A 22,325-nucleotide genomic window follows, 5' to 3' on the forward strand; every position below is an offset into this window, starting at 1 on the left:
ATGGGCCCTCTCATTCATAAAAGAAACATTACTCATGCTTAAATCACATATCGAATCCCACACATTAATAGTGGGAGACTTCAACACCCCACTCTCAACAATGGACAAATCATTGAGACACAAAGTAAACAGAGAAATAATGAAACTAACAGATGTCATGAATCAAATGGGCCCTAAGAGTTATCTACAGAACTTTTCACCCAAACACAAAAGAATATACATTCTCTTCAGCACCTCATGGAACCTTCTACAAAACTGACCATATAGTTGGTCACATAGCAAGCCTCAATAAATACAAGATTGAAATAACCTCTTGTATCTTATCAGACCGCCATGAATTAAAGGTGGAACTCAACAGATACAGAAGCAACAGAAAGCCTACAAACTTATGGATACTGAATAGCTCCCTAGTCAATGACCACTCAGTCAAGAAAGAAATAAAGATATTAAAAACATTCCAGTATTCAATGAAAATGAAATCACAACTTAGTCAAACTTTCGGAACACAATGAATGCACTGCTAAGTGGAAAGTTCATAACACTATGTGCCTTCATAAAAAAATGGAGAATTCTCTTACTTGCAATTTAAAGAGCATACCTAAAAGATCTAGAACAAAAAGAAGCAAACACAGCCAAGATGTATAGATGGCAAAAAATAATCAAACTTAGGGTTGAAATCAATAACTTAGAAACAAAGAGAACAATACAAGTAATAAGTGAAACCAAGAGCTAGTTCTTTGAGAAAATCAACAAGACAAACCCCTAGCCAAACCAACTCAAAGGCAGAGAAATATCCAAATTAACAAAATCAGAAGTGAAAGGGGGACAAACCGTGAAGAAACCCAAAGAATCATTAGGTCTTACTTCAAAAACCTGTATTCCATAAAACTGGGAAACCAAAAGAAATGGATGATATTTTTCAATAGGTTTTACTTACCCAAGCAAAGTCCTATAAAACAGTCTTATAACCCCTAAGTAAATAGAAGCAGTCTTAACATAAAACCAGAAACACTAAATTTATTAGAAGGGGAGGTGCTTGAGCTTATTGGCACAAAAGACAAATTCATGAAGAGAACAGCAACAGGTCAGGCTCTAAGATCAACGATTAATAAATGGGATCTCATGAAACTGAAAAGCTTCTTTAAGGCAAAGGATACTGTCAACAGAACAAAATGGCAACCTACTGATTGGAAAAAGACCTTCACCAACTGTACATCTGACAAAGGGCTAATATCCAAAATATATAAAGAACTCAAGAAAATAAATACCAACAAAACAAATAATCCAATTTAAAAAATGGGGTACAGACCTAAACAGAATTCTCAGCAGAGGAATCTTGAGTGGCAGAGAAGCACTTAAAGAAATCCTCAACATCATTAGTTATCAGGAAAATGCAAATCAAAACGACTCTGAGATTCCATCTTACACCCATCAGAATGGCTAAGATGGAATCCTGGTATAGCTGTCCTCTGAGAAGCTCCACCCAGCAAAGGATTGAAATGGATGCTGAGACTCACAGCCACAGATTGAGCAGAGCACAGGGAGCCTTTTGGGAGAGTTGTGGGGAAGGACAGAAGCACACAGAGGGGACAAGAGCTTCAAAGAACACCAACAGAACCAACTCACTTGGGCTCAGGGGGACTGTGGAGAATGAAGCAACAAGTTTTTTATTGCCAGGCCACTGTGGAAGAAGAAGTGTTCAGTTCTGATGTGACCTGAAGCACTGGGGAGGGTTAATTCCTCCCCCTCCCAGGATAGTCCCCTTTCCTGAAAGGTAGGGGAGAGGAGAGATGGGAGATGGAGGGTAGGTGGAGAGGAGGATAGGGACTATGATTGAGATGTAAAGTGAACAACTAAATAAATAAAGCTAAAAGTTAAAAAAAAGTTTGAACTTTTAAAGTGTTTGGATTTTTAATGACTCTGGGGCTTTTAAAGTTGGTCTGCTTTGTGTTGTTATATTGTTATTAATATGACATTTTAAAGAAATCTAAATTTCCACTACACTCTTAGTTTTTTTTTTTTTTTTTAATCAAAGTCCTTCCTCAGGGGGACTTGGCTTTCCATTCATTCAAGGGATTTTGGGTCTGTAAACTGGCTCAAGTCTGGAAATGGTTCACCAACTGAGATTCTCTCCTGCCACTATTAAATGTAGTCTTTCATTTTTTTTCTCCCTTTCCTTTTTTTTATTTTTATTTTTTTAGTTTAAGTCAATTTAATTTTATTTTTATTATTAGTTACATTTTTTTTAATTTTATTTTTCTTTTTAGTTACATTTTGTTAACTCTGTGTCCCAGCTGTATCCCGCTCCCTCATTCCCTCCCCAATCCCACACTCCCTCCCTGGTCTCCTCCCTGCCCCTTTCCAAGTCCACTGATTGGGGACCTCCTCCCTTTTCATCTGACCCTGTTTATCAGGTATCTTCGGGACTGGCTGCAAAGTCCTCCTCTGTGGCCTAGGAGGACTGCTCCTCCCTTGGAGGGTGGGGAGGTCAAAGAGACTGCCATTGAGTTCCTGTCAGAAATAGTTCCTGTTCCCCTTACTATGGGAAACCAATTGGTTACCGAGCTACCACAGGCTTCATCTGAGCAGAGGTTCTAGGTTATATCCATACATGGTCCTTGGTGGAATGTCAGTCTCAAAAAAGACTCCTGTGTCCAGAAATATTTCGTCCTTGTGGAGCTCCTATCCTTTCCACTTCATACTAACTCCCCTTCTTTTATATGATTCCCTGTACTCTGCCGAAGATTTGGTTATGAATCTTTGTATCTGCTTTGATACACTGCTAGGTAGAGTCTTTCAGAGGCCCTCTGTGGTAGGCTCCTGTCCTGTTACTTGTTTCTTCCTATGTCCAATGCACCTCACATTTGTCTTTCTAAGTGAAGATTGATCATCTTACCCTGGGTCCTGTTTCTTGTTTAACTTCTTTAGGTGTATAGATTTCATTATGTTTATCATATCTTATAGGTCTATATAAATGAGTATATATCATTTCTGTCTTTTTCCTTTTGGGATACCTCACTCAGAATGATCTTTTCTAGATCCCACCATTTGCCTGCAAATTTCATGATTTCCTCGTTTTTGATTGCTGAGTAGTATTCCATTGTGTAAAAATACCACAATTTCTGTATCCATTCCTCCAGTAATGGACATCTGGGTTGTTTCCAGCTTCTGGCTATTACAAATAAAGCTGCTACAAACATGGTTGAGCAAATGTCCTCATTGTGTACTTGAGCAAATTTTGGGTATATGCCTAGCAGTGGTATAGCTGGGTCTTGAGGAAGCACTATTCCTAGTTGTCTGAGAAAGTGCCAGATTGACTTCCAAAGTGGTTGTACCAGTTTACATTCCCACCAGCAATGGAGGAGAGTTCCCCTTTCTCCACAACCTCTCCAGCATGTGTTGTCACTTGAGGTTTTGATTTTAGCCATTTTGGTGGGTGTAAGGTGAAATCTCAGAGTCGTTTTGATTCGCATCTCCCTGATGGCTAAGGATGTTGAGCATCTGTTTAAGTGTTTCTCTGCCATTCTATATTCCTCTACAGAGAATTCTTTGTTTAGTTCCATACCCCACTTTTTAATTGTATTACTTGATTTATTGCTTTTTAACTTCTTTAGTTCTTTATATATTCTGGATATCAGCCCTCTGTCAGATACAGGGTTGGTGAAGATCCTTTCCCAGTCTGTAGGCTGTCATTTTGTTCTGAAAACAGTGTCTTTTGCTTTACAGAAGCTTTTCAGCTTCATGAGGTCCCATTTATTGATTGTTTCTCTTAGAGCCTGTGCTGTTGGTGTTCTGTTCAGGAAGTTGTCTCCTGTGCCAATGAGTTCTAGGCTGTTCTCCACTTTTTCTTCTAACTGATTTAGAGAATCTGGTTTTATGTTGAGGTCTTTGTAGTCTTTCATTTGTTTGAGACTTTTTTTTTTTTTTTTTTTTGCTTACATGGACTAAAAATATGGAGTAGGCTTTTAATCTGTTTCATGCCTGGAAACACCATGACTGATTAGCTAGTGCCAAAGATCCAAATGAATCACACCACCGTAAAACTCACTTTGCCTGTGCTGCCAGTTACAGGTCATGATGGGCACTGATGCAGCTGTGCTGCCCGTTATGGTAAGTAGGATTACCTTGCCTTGGCGATTCAGCGTTGGCACCAAGCCTCTGCTACTTTGGGCTAAATCTACCACATTTAATTCATCCGGACTGAGCAGCCGTGCCTCCAATCCTAAGGTCTGGCACAAGAAAAGTGCTCTTCAAATGTGGCAAAGGAAAAGAACAGAGGTCTTCAAATGTGCAGGTGTTCCTCTCACCATTTTGTGTCTTATAGGATTCCTGCAGAGCAAGTCTTCTGGGCCTTCTCATTGTGGAGGATTAGGTTTTATCCAGTGTACTCTAGTGTTGAACTTCCCTTTCCTTTAAAATCCCTTCATCAACACTAAGCCAAGTTCTAGCAGGCATCTCTGGCTCCCTTTCAATAGTCCATCTTTTGAAAAATGCTTCAGACAACCTTGCAAACCAACTATTGACACTTTAACCACTGTGCAAGCTTCTATCATAAACCTAGGCTCTCCACTCAGTGGGCCCATGCAATAAACTCAGCTTGATCTGGTTTTATGTTCCTTCCACCATTATCTTACGCCCTTTAAATCCATTCTGATTCACTCCCCCATATCTATCTATCTTTCTTTCTATCTATCTATCTATCTATCTATCTATCTGTCTGTCTGTCTGTCTGTCTGTCTGTCTATCTATCTATCTACCTACCTATTCATCCATCTAACTATAATTTTCTTCTGTACTCTTTCAGACAGAATACACTACAAAGAATAAATAGTGTATTTTGTCTGAAACAGTACAAGGTAAAGTATGGAAGAAAAAAAGTTAAAATATGTATAAACACTATTTTTTTTATGAAGATGTCGAATTTAAAACAGGAAGTGGGTTCTACACAAGAATCAAAGAATCGCTCGGCATGGTGGCACACACCTGTAATCCCAGCATTCAGGGAGGCAAAGGCTGATGGATCTCTGACTTTCAGGCCAGCCTGGTGAACAAACAGAGTTCAAGAAACTCAAGGCTATACAGAGAAACTCTGTCTCAGAAAAACAATTCCCCCTAAAAGAATCAAAGGATAATGAGCCATTGAAGTTTGGAATAATACTTGAATAATAATTAAGTTTAAAATGAATATATATATGTATTTTAAAAATGATACAAAGTAGAAAAAAATCTAGAAATGAAATCTAGAAAATGTGCCAAAAGACAAAAAGCATCAAGATTCATTGTAGAATCTCATGGTGTGTCCCAAGATCTGTGAGGTCTTCTCCATTGCCTCAGTTTCCTTCAGTACCAGCCTCATAAATGCAGTCCACTTTCTTTGAGACAGGGTCTCTTATTGGCTTGAAGTTTGCCATTGAGGCTTATTTGGGTGGCTAGCAAGCCTCAGAGATTTGCCTTTGCTTCCCCAGTGCTGAGATTTCAAGAGCATCACCACTTCCAACTTTTTACAGGGATTCTGGATATTAAACTCAAATTCTCATCCTTGCAAGATAAGTGCTTTATCAATCACCCATATTCCTCAGCTCTTGGATCTGGTATCTATTTCATTTTTCAGCCTTGTTACACATCTTTTTTTCAAATCTTTTTAAATATTTTTATTAATTACCAGTTTATTCACTTTGAATCCCAGCTGTAGCCCCCTTCCCATTCCCTCCCAATCCCACCTTCCCCCCCTCTTCTTCTCTTATGCCCCTCCCCGAGTCCAATGATAGGGGAGGTCCTTTTCCCCTTCCATCTCATCCTAGTCTATCAGGTCTCATCAGGAGTGGCTTCTTTGTCTTCCTCTGTGGACGGGTAAGGCTGCTCCCCCTCAGGTAGAGGTGACCAAAGAGCCAGCCACTGAGTTTATGTCAGAGACAGTCCCTGTTCTTATTATTGGGGAACCCACTTGGACACTGAGCTGCCATGGGCTACATCTGTGAAGGGGTTCTAGGTTATCTCCATGCATGGTCTTTGTTTGGAGTCTCAGTCTCAGAAAAGACCCCTGGGCCCATATTTTTTGGTTCTGTTGGTCTCCCTGTGGAGTTCCTGTTCCCTCCAGGTCTTTCTATCTTCCCCTTCTTTCATAAGATTCCCTGTACTCTGCCCAAAGTTTGGCTATGAATCTCAGTATATGTTTTGATACCCTGCTGGGTGGAGTCTTTCAGAGGCCCTCTGTGATAGGCTCCTGTCCTGTTCGCTGTTTTCTCCCTCTTCCAATGTCCATCTCATTTGCCTTTCTGAATGAAGATTGAGCCTCTTACACAGGGTCCTCCTTCTTGATTAGCTTCCTTAGGTGTACTCTTAATCATGCAGAAGTGGAAGATGCTCCTTCTGCAGGAATGCTGATAGTCAATGAGTGCCTCATATTGCATCAAAGAGTATGTGGATACAGAATATTCAGAAGAAAAATGCTATGACTCTAGATTGTAGTCAAGCCTATGGGAAGGGCCAGATCATTGTAGGCAGTGCTACCCCTAGGCAGAGAGTCCTAACTCATAACTAACTAACTAACTAACTAACTAACTAACTAACTAACTAACTAACTAACTAATTAAATTTTACCTTAGAAACCTTTGGAACTACAAGTAGGGCATCTCTTATAAAAATCCCAAACCCAAAAAGCTCCAAATATTCTGAAAATTTGAAGGGAAAATAAAACTTCTATGAAGGGAAAATAACATGCATGCCCTCATGTGACAGGTCATAGCCAAAATGCAGTAGATTAAAACTCTTGTTTAAAATTATCTTCAAAAAAAGTGTATGTAAAATATATATGAATTTTGTGTTTAGAGTTAGTTCCTATTTCCATATTGTATCATTTAAAATATATTCACATATAATATGTGTTATTATATTTCTATGCAAATATTTAAATGTGAAGAAGAAAAGAACTGAAAACATTTCTGATTTTGAGCATTTATGATGGTCAAAATGTGAAAGGATGATATAGAATTACAAAACAAAACAAAAAAACCCCTCTGATCCCTGGTCTGGTTCCTACATGGTTTTTGAGTTACCTCTTCAGAGGTAGGAATGTTAAAGTAGCATAGAAGGCCAATTAATGAAAGCCTTTACCTTCTGGTAAAAGAATTGGAATCTACTTCTGGGTAGAAGCATGGCATTGTCAGCTCTCTCAAGAGTTAATCCAGTTGGGTCAGTCAATCTCCTTGCCAAGGGACAGTGTCTCAAAAGGGTGGTTCATCTTAAGTCATAATAATATGGGAATAATTAGTCTCATAACAAGGTAAGGGACTAATTATTTTCTCTCAAAATTTTCATCCCTCAACAGTTTTTACAAACCAGCATGAAACTCTGTTGGTTTATGCAACTTTCTGAGTTCTGACACAGAAAGGAATAACTTTCTTTTTTTCTTCTTTCTTTTAGATGTTGGCTAGAGCCTAAGTATGTTTTCTCTGGATCTTTGGGCTTTTTCCTCTATCGCACCTCTCCTTGCTTTGTGGATGCTGAGTTTTGTTTTTGCAATATCTGTTGGAACTCAATGTCTTAGTCACAGCACTGTTCTAGTGATGAGAAGCTACACCACGACCAGGCAACTCCTATGAAAGAAAGCATGTAATTGGTACTGGCTTACAGTTTCAGAAGCTTAAACCATTATCATCATGGCAGAAAGCATGACAGCATGCAGGCAGGTGCTGGAGTAGTGGCTGAGAGCTGTACATTCTGATCTGCCTAGAGACAGACTCCGGGCCAGGCATGTGCTTCTGAAATCTCAAAGCCTAACCTCCAGTGACACACTTCTTCTAACCAGACCAAGCTTTCCAAGTGTTTCTAATCCTTTAAAACAGTGCCACTCTCTGGTGACTAAGCATTCAAATACACCAGCCTGTGGGGGCTATTGTCATTCAAACCACCACACTCAGATTTCTTGTGCTGATTAGTTCTTTCAAAGTAATTTAAAGACTCCCCCACCCCTTCTGGTGCATGGATTTGAAGTTCTGCATAAAATTTTCTGCTACTGAAAAAAAAGTTTTTGCTCCCAGAAGTAGCAATTTATTGGCTGTTAGGCACTAATTATGGTGCACCATGTGAGATCAGAACAGTTCTGCATTTTGGCAATGCATATCACAACAGGAGCCTTACTGTGTTTATCCTTTGGAAATAAATTTCTTGTTTTTTTTCTTCCTGTTTTGAAGATGTAGTAAAGTGCCAAATTAAAATTCACAGCTTATCAATGTGACAGAAGATTAAAAATAGAGGGATTTATAAACAAACCTTTACATTTCAAAAAATGTAAGAAGTGCTTTATGAATTTTTCAGTTTGAGTTTTTTTTTTTCTGGAAAAAAAACACATTTGATCTACATTTGATTGACTGCAAGTTGAAAGTCAGTCTGGTCTAACTTAAAGTGACTTACTTTCATCATACAATGTCATCTCTTATTTTCAGTACAGATAGAAGAAATTGAGTGAGAAAATTGAAAAATCATTTTAATGCTCCCTAAAGAAATTGGAACATGAGCTGGAACATATGGGTAATTCGTGTGGCAAAGTTATCTATGGAGTCTAATCATTTTCAATAGAATTTTTGTGACTGAAACATTATAAATCAAGAACAGTTCTTTCTATTTTTTTTAAGCAACAACAACAATAAACCTTTGATCATGCTTTTTAATCTCTTTTTTTTCCATTGCAAATAAGGCATTAAACAAGTGTGACTCATAAGACAGGATAAAAAAATCAGCTTTACTCTTGCCATCTATTGCTTCTTTAGAATTCACTTACTGTCATAATATTCTTTTCCCTTCTAGATAAATAGCTGCTTCCATTCCTTTTTAAAATTTATTCATTTATTTATTTTTCTTACATTTAGGTGGTAGACAACACTATATTCTTGTGGGTAAAAAGCAGAATCTATCCAATATTAGATTTTCTACATCCTAATGCTGATCAAAACGTTAATTAATGTCCTGGTTTGAAGTCAGTATTAGGGTAACAATTCCTGCTTTTTGATTTTCTTTCTTTCTTTCTCTTTTTTTGAATACTTTTTTTTTCTTTTCACTTCAAGGTAGTGTTTATCTTTGAAGATAAGATGTGTTTCTTATGAACAACAACAACTAAATTCAACTGGCCTGTGGGTTTTCTTTTTTCAAATTTTTATTTTTATTTTTTATGTTTTAATTTTTTACTTTGTGCTAAAGTACATTTTATTTTATTTTATTTTATTTTTTGATTAATTACAGCTTATTCACTTTGTATTCCAGCTGTAGCCCCCTCCGTCATTCCCTCCTAATCCCACCCTTCCTCCCTCATCTCCTCTCATGACCCTCTCCAAGTCCACTGATAGGGGAGGTCCTCCTTACCTTCCATCTGACCCTAGCCTACCCAGTCTCATCCAGTCCAACCAAAACAACTACACTCAAGAAAACACAGGATATAGATAACTTCACAATAAAAAAATTAAAAGAAAACAAGCAGTGAAACACAGTAACACCACCAACTCCACAATAAAAGGAACTAACAGTCATTGGTCACTATTATCTAGCAACATCAATGGACTCAACTCTCCAAAAAAAAAAAAAAAAAAAGACACAGACTAACAGAATTGTTGTAGAAACAGGGTCTAACATTCTGCTGCAACCAAGAAACATGCCTCTGCAACAAAGGTAAATACTACCTCAGAGTAAAGGGCTGGAAAAATGTTTTTTTCTAATTAAAAAAAAAGTCTTTTTATTTATTACGATTTATTTACTTTGCATCGTAGCTGTAGCCCCCTCTCTCATCCCCTCCCAATCCCACCTTCCCTCTCTCTTCTCCTTCTATGCCCTTCTCCCAGTCTACTGATAGGTGAGGTCCTCCTCTTCTTCTATCTGACCTTAGCCTATCTGGTCTCATCAGGAATTGGCCTGTGTTTTTAAACTGAGGAATTGAAGCCATTAATATTTTAATTTGTTATTGAAATGTTTGTGTTGATTGATTTGCATCTTGCTTTGTATTTCAGCCTTAATTTCAAGCACATATAGATATCACTAATTGGACTCAGTAAGTTTTAAATGTTATATATTTAAATGTAACGTTTTTATTAAATTAATGTAAATGAGATTTATGTTGAGTCTCCATGTAAATTTGAGAGAGGGGTTATGGGAGGTATTGGAGGAGTTAGAGGGGAAAGGAGGGATAGATATGATGAAAATATATTGTTTTCAAGTATAAATTTCTAATAATGTTGATGTTAAAATGTCTCGTAAGAAAGAAACTAGAAAATGGAAAGATATTCTGTGTTCATGAGTTGGTAGAAGTAATATTGTGAAAATGACCATCACCATCGTACCAAAACCACTTTAGGTATTCAATGTAGTCCCAATCAAAATACACACAGCATCCCTGACAGAAATTGAAAAAAAAATCCTAAAATTGCAACTCTGTGCAGACAGATACTAACACCAGAAGGATTACCATTCCAGACTTTAAGATATATTATAGAGCTATAATAATAAAACTGTGGTACTGGCACAAAAGAGACAGGGAGACTAACAAATAAAACAGGAGACCTAAACATGTGTACTCATAGCTACAGCAATCTTGAGAGCAGGTATTGCTCCTGCCAGGAGCCACAACAGATATTCCATTGAACAGGAATCTTAGACTTTCCTCTGATCACTTTGGTCTTCAGATGGCCTTAAGCCGACAGGCTAAGAAAAGAATAGTGTTAGCAGGGGTTATTGATCCAGATTATCAAGCAGAAGTATTTTGTTCCTCCACAATGGCAGTAAGAAGGATTATGTCTAGTGTGCAAGAGATCCTTTAGGGCCTCTCTTGGAGCTCCCATATCCTGTGATTAAAGTCACTTAGAAAATACAACAACCGAAGAGCTAACTCCAGTTCTCTTCAAACTATTCCACAAAATAGAAACAGAAGGAATATTACCAAACTCATTCTATGAAGCCACAGTAACCTTGGTACCTAAACCTCACAAAGACCCAACAAAAAAAGAGAATTTCAGGCCAATCTCCCTTATGAACATTGATGCAAAAATACTCAACAAAATACTTGCAGACCGAATACAAAAACATATCAAAGATATCATCCATTATGACCAAGTAGGCTTCATCCCAGGTATGCAGGGGTGGTTCAATATACAGAAATCCATCAATGTGATCCACCATATTAACAAACTGAAAGAAAAAAAACCACATGATAATCTCCCTAGATGCTGAAAAAGCATTTGACAAAATCCAACATCCATTCATGTTTAAAGTATTGGAGAGATCAGGGATACAAGGCACATTTCTAAACATAGTAAAGGCAATATACAGCAAGCCTATAGCCAACATCAAACTAAATGGAGAAAAACCTAAAGCAATCCCACTGAAATCAGGGATAAGGCAAGGCTGCCCACTCTCTCCATATCTCTTCAACATAATTCTGGAAGTCCTTGCTAGAACAATAAGATAGTTGAAGGAGATCAAGAGGTTATAAATTAGACAGGACGAAGTCAAATTATCACTATTTGCAGATGATATAATAGTATATGTGAGTGACCCCAAAAATTCTACCAGGGAACTCCTACAACTGATAAACACCTTCAGCAAAGTGGCCGGATACAAAATTAACTCAAAAAATCAGTAGCCCTCCTGTATACAAAAGAAATTAGGGAAACAACATCTTTCACAATAGCCACAAATGACATAAAGTACCTTGGTGTAACCCTAACCAAGCAAGTCAAAGACTTATATGACAAAAATTTCAAGTCTCTGAAGAAAGAATTAGAAGAAGATATTAGAAGATGGAAAGATCTCCCATGCTCGTGGCTTGGCAGGATGAACATAGTAAAAATGGCCATCTTACCAAAAGCAATCTACAGATTTAATGCAATTCCCATCAAATTACCAACACAATTCTTTACAGACCTGGAAAGAAAAATTCTTAATTTCATATGGAATAACAAGAAACCCAGAATTGCTAAAACAATCCTCTACAATAAAAGATCTTCTGGAGGTATCTCCATCCCTGATCTTAAGCTGTACTATACAGCAACAGTTATAACAACTGCATGGTCCTGGCATAGAAACAGAATGGTGGATCAATGGAACCGAACAGACGATCCAGAAATAAACCCACACACTTATGGACACCTGATCTTTGACAAAGATGCCAAAACCATAAAATGGAAAAAAGCATCTTCAACAAATGGTGCTGGTCTAACTGGATGTCTACATGTAGAAACATTCAAATAGATCCATACTTATCACCTTGCAAAAAACTAAAGTCCAAGTGGATCAAAGACCTCACATAAAACCAGGCACATTAAATCGGTTAGAAGAAAAAGTCGGGAACAGCCTGGAACTCATTCTCACAGGAGACAACTTTCTAAACAGAACACCAACAACACAGGCTCTAAGAGCAACAATCAATAAATTCATGAAACTGAAAAGCTTCTGTAAAGCAAAGGACACCATCATCAAAACAAAATGACTGCCTACAGATTGGGAAAGAATCTTCACCAACCCTTTATCTGACAGAGGGCTAATATCCAGTATATATAAAGAACTAAAGAAGCTGAAAAGCAGCAAACCAAGTAATCCACTTAAAAAATGGGGATCAGAGCTAAACAGAGAACTCTATGTAGAGGAATATCGAATGGCAGAGAAACACTTAAAGAAATGCTCAATGTCATTAACCATTAGGGAAATGCAAATCAAAAGGACCCTGAGATTTCACCTTACATCCATGAGAATGGCCAAGATCAAAAACTTAAGTGACAACACATGCTGGAGAGGCTGTGGAGAAAGGGAACCCTCCTCTATTGGTGGTGGGAATGTAAACTTGTACAACCACTCTGGAAATCAATCTGGCACTTTCTCAGACAACTAGGAATAGTGCTTCCTCAAGATCCAGCCATACCACTCCGAGGCATATATCCAAAAGAGGCTCAAGTACACAATAAGGACATTTGCTCAACCATGTTTGTAGCAGTTTTATTTGTAATAGCCAGAAACTGGAAACAGCCCTGATGTCCCTCAACTGAAGAATGGATGCAGAAATTGTGGTATAGCTACACAATGGAATATTACTCAGTAATGAAAAATAAGGAAATCATTAAATTTGCAGGTACATGGTAGGACCTGAAAAAGATCATCCTGAGTGAGTTGTCCCAGAAGCAGAAAGACACACACAATATATACTCACTCATATAGACATGTAATATAAGATAAACCTACTAAAATTTGTACATCTAAAGAAACTAATCAAGAGAGAGGACCCTAACTAAAATGCTCAATCCCCATCCCGAAAGGCAAAGAGGATGAACATCAGAAGAAGAAGAAAACAGGAAACAACCTAGGAACCTGCCACAGAGGGCCTCTGAAAGGCTCTGCCTTGCACACTATCAAAGCAGATGCTGAGACTTATGGCCAACTGTTGGGCAGTGTGAATGGAATCTTATGTAAGAAGTGGGAAATAGTAAGATCTGGAGAGGACAGGAACCCCACAAGGAGAGCAACAGAACCAGAAAATTTGAACACAGGGGTCTTTCCAGAGACTCATACTCCAACCAAGTACCATGCATGGAGATAACCTAGAACCCCTGCACAGATGTAACCCCTGGCAGTTCAGTGTCCAAGTGGGTTCCATAGTAATGGGAAGAGGGACTGCCTCTGACATAATCTGATTGGCCTGCTCTTTGATCACCTCTCCCTGAGGGGGGAGCCTTACCAGGCCACAGAAGATGACAATGTAGCCACTCCTGATGTAATCTGATAGACTAAGATCAGAAGGAAGGAGAGGAGGACCTCCCCTATCAGTGGACTTGGGGAGGGGCATGCAAGAAGAAGGGGAAGGGAGGGTGGGATTGGAGGGGAAGAGGGCGAGACTAATGGAGGGATACAAGTGAATAAAGTGTAATTAATAAAAAAAAAAAAAGGAAAGAAAAAAATACAACAATCTAATCCAGGCATTTGGCAAAGGGCATAGACCCTGGGGGAATGAAGGTATGTATGGGTTACTCCTGCAGCAAAAGATCCAAGACCTGCTGAGGTTTTTGCTGAAGGTGGAGGACACACAGGATGGGTAGTAGAAGAAGGCAGTTTTAAATTCCTGCTAAGGCAATGTGACCAGGTAGAGAAACAAGGGGTGTTTCTGTGGTATTTTGTTAAGAACATGTTTGTGCAGATATTTGTGTTTTTTTTCTACATTTCTTTAATGTAACAGTAAGAGAATATTAGTGGTTATCACATTTAAGTTTGAGATAGTAAGAGAATGTCCTTCAAGGGACATTGTCACCTCTTCTAAGTTTATAAGGTGTCCGCTGTTATACGAGGGATAGTTGTATTATATTTTATGTAATTATAACCTGGCTATTGTTTTTACTTGGAAATGAAGCATGGCGTGAGGAAATACGATTGTGTGTCAAATTGACAAGGGGTACACTTCTGATATGACTATTTTTGTTTGTCAACCTGACTACATGTATAATTAACTAAAACCTAAAAGGCTGGCCGTACGTGCAAGGGATTTTTTTTTTCTTGATTAAATAATTTGAAGTGAAAAGTCCCACTTCTAATCTGGATTTTTGAGGTGGGAAGATACACCTTTAATCCAGATCCTTTTTTTTTTTTATTTTAATTTAAAAAATTTTTTTTGACAGAGTTTCTCTGTGTAGTCTTGGCTACCCTGGACTCTCTTTGTAGACCAGGCTGTCCTCAAATTCACAAAGATCCACCTACTTTATCTAGGGTTCTTAAATACCTTTACTTCTCCTCTCCCAATACTACCCACAACCTTAGATAGGAGGTTAGGGGGAAAAGGCTTGTAGACCTCTTTTATCTACTTCCTGCTGATTCAGGTTGATGGGTCTTTAGGGAATTGCAAACTCTGTCATCACAATAAAAGCAGTCAGTCCAAAGGCCAACACCAAGCAGCAACATGAATCAGCATGACAAGTGAGAGAAAGTGGTAAGACTCAGTTAGATTGCTCTGAGAAGTTCTCTGTGAAGTCAAGTGTCTGAAGTCAAGTGAACCCTCTATGATGATCAGTACAGAGATTTTTTTTCTTATTTTTTTTTATTATTCTCATTAGTTACATTTTGTCAATTCTGTATCCCAGCTGTATCCTCATTCCCTCCCGAATCCCACCCTCCCTCCCTCATCTCCTCCCTGCCCCTTTCCAAGTCCACTGATAGGGGAGGACCTCCTCCCCTTTCATATGACTCCGTTTTGTCAGGTATTTTCAGGACTGGCTGCAAAGTCCTCCTCTGTGGCCCAACAGTACTGGTCCTTCCTTGGGAGGTGGGGAGGTCAAAGAGCCAGTCCTTGAGTTCCTGTTAGAAATAGTCCTTGTTCCCCTTACTATGGGAAACCAATTGATTACTGAGCTATCACGGGTCACATCAGAGCAGAGGTTCTAGGTTTTATCCTCTCATGGTCTTTGGTTGAGTGTCCATCTCAGAAAATACCCTGTGCCCAAATATGTTTGGTCCTTGTGGAGCTCCTATCAGTACAGAGATTTTATGTTGATTCAAAAAGCCAAGCCGCAACGTGTGTGTAGGCCTCTATATATCTCCTCTCTTCAAAGTCCACACATGGATGTTCTCAGGTGGCTAAAGTCATGACCCTCGTACGAGAGAGCTCAGAGCAAAACTTCATGTGCCCTCTCACAAGCCAGCCTCCAGCACAACATCATATGACAAAACTGAGTCTTCAAAGAAACAAGAAACTTCCACTTCAACTAGGATTAAAGATGTGTTCCATAAAGTCCAGCTAATCCAGATCTTTTGAGGTGGGAAGACCTGTCTTTAACTGGTTGTTTGATTAAAGGTGTTGGAAGGCTTTTTAAAGGCAATAGAAGGAAAGGAAACTTGCTTTTTTCCAGCTCACTATCACCTCATGGGCAAGTCCTTTCCTTCACTGGCATTACAGCCTACTTCTCTGGGATTCTGGCATATGCTGAAGACTAGCTGAGAGACACCCAGCCTCATGGACTGAGCAACTACTGGATTTTTGATACTTCCATTTGTAGACAGCTATTGTTGAACTTGCTGGACTACTACCTGTAAGCCATTCTAATAAATCCCATATATATATATATATATATATATATATATATATATATATATATATATATATATATATAATATATATATATATATATATATATATCTCAAACCAACTGGAATCAGGGAAACAAATGACCCAATTAAAAAGATCTAAAGAGATAGTTTTTTTACTGGGAGAATAAAAATGGCTAAGACATACTTCAAAAAGTCTTCACCATTAATAAGCAATTTGAGAAATACAAATTAAAACAACAAATTTCATCTCACTACAGTGAGAATGGCTGAGATCAACACAACAGCAGACAATAATGCTGACGAGGTTGCAGATAAAGAGAAAAACCTCATTCACTGTTGGTGGAAATGCTAATTTTTGTGAGCACTCTGGAAGTCAGTATAGAGAATCCTCAAAAAACGAGCAAGCAAGCAAGCAAACAAACAAAACCCTAAAAATAAATTTTCTTATGACTCAGCTATGCAGCTCCTAGGTATATGCACAAAGAACTCAACATTGTACTTTACAGATACTTGGTCAACAATGTTCATTGTCACCCTGTTCACAGTAGTCAGGCAATGGAAACAAACTAAATGACCTTCAACAGATGAATGAGTAATACAAATGTGCTACATAGACATGATAAAAACTATTCAGCTGTAAAGAAGAGAATAAAATAATAACATTTGCATCTAAATGGATGGACCTAGAAAATATTGTATTGAGAAAGGTAACCCAGACCCAGAAAGACAAGCAGGCATTTCCCATCTGTGGTTCCTAGTTCCAAATCCTCAGCTGTGAGTATCTAACAAATAACTGCAGAAACCAGGGAAATACAGTGGGGTCATGGTGGTGTAGGAGCTTGAGAAGAAAATAGCAAGGTACAGGTGATATGAAGAGATAATTGAAAAACAGGGAGGGGCTTTATCAGGAGAGGGGTGAGGAAGGTCAATTCAGAAAGAAAGGGGGGCAACAAAGAACAAGTAACATGAGGGCCTCAAGGGATTGCATCATTCTATATTTACCTAAAATTATATACAATATATATTTGCAGAAAACCTTAAAAGATATTATGCCACATGGGCTGACAATGCTCCCCACAAGGACCACAGAGCCACAGAGCAACAAACACCCTATTACCAGGCCTGAGCAATCCCCTTTTGAATGATTGGTCAAGGTAGTTCAAGTGACTCCCAAAACAATATATAATATTGTTGTCGTTCTTTAGTTGCCTATCAGAAGTTGAAGGTAAGCTCCTTTTGCTGAAGTACTACACATTTAGGAGACAGCACCTGAATGATTTAAACTGGATTGAACCTTAAAAGCCTCTTTCCTATGGTTTAGTTTTCATGGTAACAGAAAGTACTATGCAAGCTGCCAAGGGACAGAAGTAATAATAGTCTTAACCGCTGTGACACCTATGACCATCATGGCAAGATATCTGTAAAGGTACAAGAATGCACACTCACCTGCTCGTAGTAGCCACCAACCATCTAATTGGACTTAAGGCCCACCTAACAGGAGGGAGATTTTGCTCGGTATTAGAAAACTACCCAATTTCCCACGGGTGCTGAGGTCACAATTCTTAGAAAAGAATCTACTACCACCATGGTGCTAGACCAGCATAATTCCTTACTACATTCTTAATCTTATACCCACGGATAAGTATAGCTTCTACTCCTTAACAAATGCAAAACAAGCATCTTAGAAAATCACAGCTGGACACAATGCATAGATCAACTGATCTTGGGAGTCTAGTCTTAAGGCTCTCAATCTACATCTACATCACAGCTCCTGCCGTGATCTTTGTCCCATAGAACATCTTGGAAGAGGTGTTGCAAAGATTGTAAGAGCCAGAATAGCATAAAGTCTGCTGTGAGACAATCTCTTCTAGAAATGGCCGCACAAACAAGACTAAAACAATGGCGATATCAATAGACCTGCTAAAGCAGAAGGGGGAAAAAAGTCACATGGGGCCCCAGCCTAAGACAACTATGGGCAACTATTGAATAATGAGAGAGGGAGAATTAGTCTCTCTCAGGAATGAGACCCCAAATTGGTTATCTAATGCAAAGTGGTCAGCCTTGAAAGCACACAAACAAACATATAACAGAAACTGACTCAACAGATTGTATTTATATCTTTATACATACTTATGCATGTACACATATCTGTGACAATAATAATTAGAGAAAAAGAAGCTATAAATTTGAGAGGGGGCCATGGAAGGAATTAAAAAGATGGAACTTGGGAGGGACTGGAGGGAGAAAATGGCAGGAAGAAAGTCGTGTAATTATATTTGAACACAAATAAAATATATGTAAAATGTGTCTTTTCTCCACAGGTCCTGTAGTATAGGGATGGGGAAAGCCTTTCCCACCTCACTCTGAAATTTTTCCTTCTGTTATGGCTTGCCACGTTGCAACCATTCTGAGCTTGTCTTGACCCTTTGTCTTAGGTGGTGAACATAGAATCAGGAACATAAATTTAAAAAATAGCACATAATCAAACGCAGGGCTGCTTATTTGAAAACAAAAAAAATATCCTTGAAAGTGCTAAAACATAAAGCCTTATAAAAACTGATCCACAGCGTGTCTCTTGTCATTGTTTTCATTTTCTGCTTAATGTCAATGCTATTTTAAGAGAGAATATTAGCATGATTTTATTGTTCCTCTGACCAGTTTTAGAAACAAAACATAAGAAAGAACGTTTCACCTGTGTTCATGATTGCTGAAATTATGTACCTGGTATTTTGAAGGTAAGAAACATACATGTGCAGAAAAGTTGAAATATGCACAGACAACAGGTTTTTTTAGTCCCTCACACATGTGATTCTATCAACACTTTCCACCTTGAATGTTATAGCGAGTGCTGGCATAACTTACACGTATTGTATCAACTGGCTATGAAAGTGCTTTCCTGTATTCTCACTTGTTACTTGCTCTAAATCCATCTTTTCCTTTGGTTATAAATTGATTCTCTCAGGTTTTCCTGTAGAAGAAATCTGATTAGTGTAAATCATTAAGATTTTTAATACAAAGAACATGAATCCAAGTATTGTAGGTGGGTAGGGAGATTTCCTACATGCAGCACCTGTACTCCAGAGCAGTTTCATGGTCTTGGAGGGTACCTGTCCCTTTTATGGTCTCCTGTCCCACCAAACCTCTAGGTGTTGGGGAAGGCAGGTTCCAGATGTGAGGCCCACATCTGGACCAAAGGCTTCTATGTGCCTATTCTTCTCATGCAGTGACACCCCCCACTTTGACTTCGGCGCCAAAACAGCTCTTCTCATCCAGGTCCCTGCTCTTCTAGGTGGTCCCATTGAAATACCCTCACTCCTAGCAGATGAGGCCTCTCAGCTGCCTTGTCTTCACGAATGGATAACTGACAGCTCACAACACAGTACCTTCACTTTCATCATGAAATCATCTTTCTCGTCCTGCTTTCTCAAATCTTGCATCTTCCCCTGTAGCGGCAAGCTAATTTCAGACTTTGATCTGGTTTTGGAAAAATCTGCATTTTTACCCCCTCAAGATTCGCTTGGTATGTGATATCAACTCTATCTTAGTGCCTCAGCTGCAACTTTCCAAATTAAGAATTCCATTTCATGTAAATGATCATACTGAGTGCTGAGCACGCCACAGGGCACACAGATTCAGCGTGTGGAATACTTAGGTCTTTCTGAGTTCTTTCAGGCAATGTACAACTTGGATGCCTATGAGTTTGCTTGCTGAGAACAATATGTTGTAAGCTTTCAGTTGTCTGGAGCACACCGGAATGGGGCCATCGATTTAAAACACGCTCATTACGTGCTGGCCTGTGCAGCTCAAGCGTTTTCTAGTGAGTTATGTAATCTGACTTATTTGTGTGGAGATAATATGCTGGTGATACTGGCTCTGTTTGATACATGGCTCTGACACTGCTTCATATCTCTTTCTGTGCCACTGGTGGAAGTTATTTGACCTCCCTAAATGACGATTCCTCATCTGTAAAATATTCTAATATCGACTGTACAGGTCTGTTTGATAACATAACACATGGAAACATCCCACACAGTTAGTGAAAGCTATTTTTTTTTTTTTTTGTGAATGACAGCAGCATTTGAGAGATGGACAAAATTGTTATTTAAATTGCAACTGACAGACGCCCCTTTGCAAGCAGTGTATTTCACTGTTGAGTCAATAAAAATCCTTATGATGAAGTTATTTGTTTATGGAGGTACAAGCCCCAGGGATTAGCAATCATTTGAAAATTTGAGAGGAGTACTAAAGTATCTGTATAATAAATTAACAAATTAGGAGTTTAACCTGGACATGGTAATGATGTCAATCTAGCCTTATCACCTACCTGATAAGATATAAGTTACAGGTGGCAAAGCAGTATAGATTCTGCTGAAGATTTCAAAGGAGAGTGTGAGGGAATTTATATCCTAGGAGAGCAGCATTTCCCTTCAGGAATCTTGCCAGGTACAACCCATAGGTGCACTTTTTCTTTCCTTGGCCTTCAGGATGTCTGCTGCCATATGTTATCATTTGCAAGCTTTGCTTTTCCCTTTTCTCATTATTCTCTTTATGGTACTAAACTTCCTATGATATTTAGTTTACCATCTAACCCAGCATGGCACTATTAAGTATATCCATATCTCCATACAACAGATACATGGGGCATATTTTATCTTGCAAACTGGAATTGCACATCCACGGGATGGTAATCCTGCCTCTCTTTTCCATCCGGCACTTTGGTAACTATTGTGGTTTGGATATGACATGTCTACCCAGGAAGCTCATGTGTTCAAGGCTTGGTCCATAGCTGGTAGCACTGAGAAGTCCTAGATCAAGAGTCACAAAGATATCAATACAGTGACTAAAAGCAGTGCCAAGTTCGTAGCTGACTGGGATGTTAGGAGGTGGAGACTGGCTGGAGAAATTACATCATTGGGGCCATGCCTTTGAGGAGTGTTCTCTGGCCCCTTCCCATTTTTTTTTAAATCTACTCTTTGTTTACTCTGTGGTCAGCAATAGTATCCTAGTACTCTCCCAAGCTTTTCAGACATGACATGCTGTCTTAACATGGACCTAGACACACGGTGCTAAGCCATGGCTGGAAACCTTTGAAGCCATGAACCAGAACAAGTATTAATCATGCCAGATATGGGACTTGGAAATGTTTTCACCTATCCTGCATTTTCTCTATATTGAGCAGTTTTTGTTTTCACGCCAACTTTTTAAGTTCTCACTTGGCTATTTTTGCTCTCGTTCCCTGTATTTTTGTTGTCATCTGCAAGGAATAGTCACCAAATCCACTGTCCTAACCTTCTTTCACCACCATATTTTCTTCTAGTTTCACAGTTTTGGTTTTTTTTTTAAAGATTTATTTATTATTTATACAACATCCTGCCTGCTATAGATGGTTATGAGCCACCATGTGGTTGCTGGGAATTGAACTCAGGACCTTTGGAAGAAGAGTGAGTGTTCTTAACCTCTGAGCCATCTCTCCAGCTTGAGTTTTGGGTTTTATGATTAGGTATTTAGTCTATTTTACATGTAATATACAGGAAAGGTCCAACTTTTTTTTTTTTTTGTCTTTTTGCTTTGTTTTGTTTTTTGCTTGCAAGTATCCAATTTTCCTAAGACTTTCCCATTGTTAAAGAGACTGTACCTTAGGTGCAAATGTTTGAGGGCCTAGTTTCAGACTCTTCTTTTCCATTGATTGCTTTACATTTCTGTCTTTATGTCAGTAATACAGTCTTAATTATTCTACCTTGTAGAAGGTTTTGAAATCAAGAAGTGTGACTTCTCCAACTTTGTTAGTTGGTAAGGTTATACTGGCTATTTCTGGGTCCTCTGAGCTTCCGTTTTAACTTTAGGATAGCCTTTTCCATTTCTTCAATTGGGCCATTGGGATTTTAAGAGAGAACCCATTCTCTCTGTGCATTACTTTGGGTAGTATGGGTACTTCAACAATGTTGTTTTCCAGTCCACAAACACAGGTCTTTTTCTAACTCTTTCTGTTAATGGTTTGTAGATTCCAGTGCACAGGTCTCTGGTTATCCTTAAGTTGATGCCTTTTTTTTTTTTTTCTTTTTGAGAAAGTGAGCTTATCTCCTAAATTTTCTTTTCATATTAGTTATTCCAAGTGTATAGAAATGCAACTGATGTACAAAGACAGGCTGCCTCCCTTAAAAATGATTTAAGAGCTCTCCCAAAACTTTTCTTGTCTCATTGCTCTGACCAGGGCTCTCAAAGCCATGTCGTATAGGATTGGTAATTACTGTTTGACCTTGAGT

The sequence above is a fragment of the Psammomys obesus genome, unplaced genomic scaffold (assembly GCF_907164565.1).
Source record: "Psammomys obesus unplaced genomic scaffold, mPsaObe1.curated_primary_1811, whole genome shotgun sequence".
NCBI classification, from domain to species: Eukaryota; Metazoa; Chordata; class Mammalia; order Rodentia; family Muridae; genus Psammomys; species Psammomys obesus.